The sequence below is a fragment of the Cricetulus griseus genome, chromosome 2 (genome assembly GCF_003668045.3).
Source record: "Cricetulus griseus strain 17A/GY chromosome 2, alternate assembly CriGri-PICRH-1.0, whole genome shotgun sequence".
NCBI classification, from domain to species: domain Eukaryota; kingdom Metazoa; phylum Chordata; class Mammalia; order Rodentia; family Cricetidae; genus Cricetulus; species Cricetulus griseus.
The window spans coordinates 318,547,873-318,552,503 of record NC_048595.1 but is presented as its reverse complement, the minus strand read 5'-3'; positions in this window follow the sequence as shown (position 1 = coordinate 318,552,503).

Sequence of the window (4,631 nt, the reverse complement as noted above, 5' to 3'; positions counted from 1 at the left end):
GTTTCTCTGAGGAGGGATTGCCATGTCCTCCTAGAGTGATATCTGAGAACTTTTAAAGATATGTTGTTTAAAATCTGACCTGCCGGAGACCTCTCTCAGATTACTGAGCAGTGGGGACATGCCTTGTCCCTCAGTGACAGTTGAGGACCACAGAACAACTTGTGGCTATTATAATTCATTCAACCGAGAGTCAGGATGAGGTTTCTCTGTAAGAGTTCACAATCTTTAGGGGTCAATACACATGAGGTTAGGTTACGGTAGAATAAATAAATGATGTTGCTCTTAGGTTGCCATGGAAACTGCAAAGACAAGATTATATATCAGTTCTTTGGTTCAAAACCTTCTCTGGCACCCTGTTGCATGATGGATTAAATACCAACATCTCAACTAGTATTCAAGACTCATGTGTTAGAGTCACTAGAATGTAATACCCTTGCTGATAAAGGCTTTCATTGCCCCATCCTTGTTTCTGTGCCTGGACTTTGACAAGTTTTAATACCTATTAGCAAGTGGATAAGTGTCTGCCTCTACACTTCTGTGAAACTAGCTGCTTACCATTCCCGCTATCTATCCTTGGCCTTTGCTACACATTTGTCCACACTGCCTCTCTTTGCAACCACTTTCCCTCTCACTTCTTTCTTTTGAACATCCTATTTGTTTAAGGCCTATCTCATAAACTATTCACAAATCAATTCTAGGATTTCACTCTGTCCTGGGTGGGCTCTCTCCTTGCTTTGGGCTCTTAAGTATGCGCTAAGAAAAGTTGATAACCTTATTTCAGGGGACAGGCTTTAGGTTAATAGTGAAATCGAGGTCCCATGCATTCTCCTGTCTTCCCCTACATTTCCCCTGAGTCTGTAATGTCAGGTAGCATATAGAGGAGAAACAAAGGAGACAAGAACCCAATGGGTTATCCCTGTGGATGTGGTCTGTGGTCAAATCCAAGTCCAGACAGTTGTAGTTATATTTTGTACCCTTGTCATCCTACTTTGTTTTGTTTTGTTTGTTTTTGGCTTTTTTTCTTTTCTAACATTTTTATTAATTTTGGAAGAATTCCATACAATGTATTTTGATCATAGTTACCCTCCACTCTCCTCACTAACTCCTTCCAGGTCCATCTTCACCTCCCTACCCAACCCCAACTTTGTGTCCTCTATTTTTTTTTATCATTTTTTAATTTGAATTAGAAACAAGATTGATTTACATGACAATGCCAGTTCCCTTCTCCCTCCCATCCTCCCCTACCACCCCCCCAACTAAAAGCCTACCTATCTCATACCCTTTCTTCTGTTCTTCACCTGACTCAGCCTTTCTGCCCCCTCAAGACCTCTGCATCCTTCCTCTTCTTCCCTTCTCATTCTCGTAGCTCCATCCCCCCTCTTCCCATGCTCTCAATTTGCTCAGGGGATCGTGACCCTTTCTTCTTCTCCAGGGGACAATGTTTGTCTCTTTTAGGGTCCCCCTTGTTTACTAGCTTCTCTGGCAGTGTGGATTGTAGGCTGGTAATCCCTCACTCTATGTCTAAAATCCACATAAGAGTAAGTGCATATCGTGTTTATCTTTTTGTGATTGGGTTACCGCACTCAGAATGGTTTCTTGTAGTTCCATCCATTTTCCTGCAAATTTCAAGATTCCATTGTTTTTTTTTCTGCTGAGTAGTACTCCATTGTGTAAATGTACCACATTTTCTCTATCCATTCTTCGGTAGAAGGGCATCTAGGCTGCTTCCAGTTTCTGGCTATTACAAATAGTGCTGCTATGAACATTGTTGAACAGATGTCCTTGTTGTATGAATGTGCTTCTTTTGGGTTTATGCCTAGGAGTGGAATTATTGGATCTTGTGGTAGACTGATTCCCATTTTTCTGAGGAGTCACCATACTGATTTCCAAAGTGGCTGTACAAGTTGGCACTCCCACCAGCAGTGGAGGAGTGTTCCCTTTTCTCCACATCCTCTCCAGCATAAACTGTCATTGGTGTTTTTGATTTTAGCCATTCTAACAGAAGTAAGATGGTATCTCAGAGTTGTTTTGATTTGCATTTCCCTGATGGCTAAGGATGTTGAACACTTTCTTATGTGTCTTTCAGCCATTTTAGATTCCTCTATTGAGAATTCTCTATTTAGTTCTGTACCCCACTTTTTAATTGGATTGTTTGGTGTTTTGGAGACTAGCTTCTTGAGTTCTTTGTAAATTTTGGAGATCATCCCTCTGTCAGATGTGGGGTTGGTGAATATCTTTTCCCAGTCTGTGGGCTGCCATTTTGTCTTGCTGACTGTGTCCTTTGCCTTACAGAAGCTTCTCAGTTTCAGGAGGTCCCATTTATCAATTGTTGATCTCGGTGTTTGAGCTACTGGTGTTATGTTCAGGAAGCAGTCTCCTGTACCAATTAATTCAAGGGTATTTCCCACTTTATCTTCTAATAGGTTCAGTGTGGCTGGGTTTATGTTGAGGTCTTTGATCCATTTTAAGTTTTGTGCAGGGCGAAAGGCTTGGTTCACCTTACTTTTCACTGTCTTCCTTTTCTCCCCTTTCTCTTCTTTCCTGGCATCAAGGACACACAAGGAACTGTTCAACATCACAGCTTTGTTGCTGTTATTTTAAAGATTTGTTTATTTTTGTAGGTGAGTGCTGGATCTACATGTATGCCCACAAGACAGAAGAGGGCATCAGGTCCCATTATAGATGATTTGTGAGCCACTATGTGGGTACTGGGAACTGAACTCAAGACTTCTGGAAGAGCAGCCGGGGCTCTTAATTGTTGGGCCTAATGGGGCTTAGACTCGAAGTCCAGTGTAACTTCCTGAGCCTGACTAGAATTTGGCAACCTGTCTCTGGCCTGTGACTTCCTCATGGGAATGACTCAGCATGCTCTGGCTTAGAACTGCCTCTACATAGCTACTGCCACCGTGGTGAGGCATTATTGGCCCCTGAACCCCACGTCATCCCATCCTTAGTCTCCTGTCTCTTCCCTCAGCCCTATATAAACACCTGCCTGATACAATAAAGAGAGATCCTGCTTCAACAAATATCCTGACTCAGTGTGTTTCTCTCCGGTGACTAAGTGGGGAGAGGTCTGGGTCCTTGACACTCTCCATCCTGCTTAGCCCAGGAAGAGACCAGCTGGACTGGCCCTTCCCCAGCTCTACCTGCTGCAGGACCCGACACTTAATTGATGAGCCATCTCTCCAGCCCAGTTTTTGCTGTTTTCAAGCAATGAAATCTTGCTCCATTTCCCAGGCAGACCTTCCATTCCTAGATGCAATTCTTGTTACCTTACCCAATGGCGTGAACTATCATATATGACTAAAGCAAAATTTTGTATGAGTTCACCCTGCAGTCTCAAGAAGCTTCACAATAGACAGAGATGGCAGAAAAAGTTCCCCAGGTTCTTGAAAAAGAGAGGGTACTGGTCACGAGGAGTCTTGGGATTTACCATGTATATTCTACTGGGAGAAGGCTAGGGATCAGGTTAGGGCAGAAAGCCAAGTCTAGATGCAACTGAAGATCAACAATATGGTCAAGGGCGGCCAGAACTGTCATTTAGGATGCTGCAGGGGCCTTCCCTAGGTGGGCATATGAAGGCAATAGGATCCTGTTAAGTCCAGGAACCTCTGTGAACTTTAGAGTTTGCCTGTTTGGGATAGGAGGGGGTATTAGGACCCAGTTTTCTCATTCCTGATGCTTTTCTTTTAAAGACAGTTCTTTCTCTGGTCTTTCTATTTTTTGTGTGTGTTTGTTTTATTACAGCTGGATCCTGAAATGTAAGAGGTCAAGGCAAGTCTGTTCCAGTTGAAATGGGTGTGGAAGCTAGAGCCCCCAATTCACCTCCTACCTTCCAAGATTTCCCCCAAACACCTATCTTCTCAGAACACAGCTCATAAACCACAGCACTGAGATGTGCTGTCTCCTAGCCATACCTTGAATTTGTTACTATAAATAAAGCAGGATGTTACCATGGCAACCTGACAGTCTGTTGAAATTGCCCCTTATGGACCAAATTAGCCTGGATCGATAGTGCTTCCTGAATGCAGAATTACTTTCCTTTTGTACAAAAAAAAAAAAGTTTGAACAAATTATAGAACAAAGCACTGGGGGAAATTAGGTCCCAGTCGATGCAATAACAGTGCAGCTCTCGGCAACGCCCATGCAGGGTGTCCTTAGTGACATGTTGTCACCGAGCTGGTGCTCTCCAGGCCAGCACTTTATTCACTGTTCACTTCCATGGCCTTTTCCCCGAAGGCAAGCATTTCCCGCTGCTCTGCATGTGTCAGGAGAAAGGACACTTCTGTCTTTAATATCCTTCTTCCTCAGGCTCAGCTGTCTAGCGAGGAGATGCTGTCTTCTGAGATGGACAGATTTTAAATGGCACTCCCCAAGTGGGCTGGCAGGGCAGACCTCAGAGCAGATGTGGGCCCAGATCTCACTCCAGGGAGGGATTTTCCCCATCGAAGTCATTAGTTAGCCCTGGAGCCTGGGATCTTCTGCAATTGTTCCTAGGAATTCTTACCCCAGGCCAAAGCTAAGGAAGCTAGAGATGGGACGAAGGGGGGCAGTAGTGCTGAGCTTGGCTTCATTTTGGGGTACATATCTGAGGGTGTACACAAAGCTCCAAATCTCAAATAGTCTTCCAA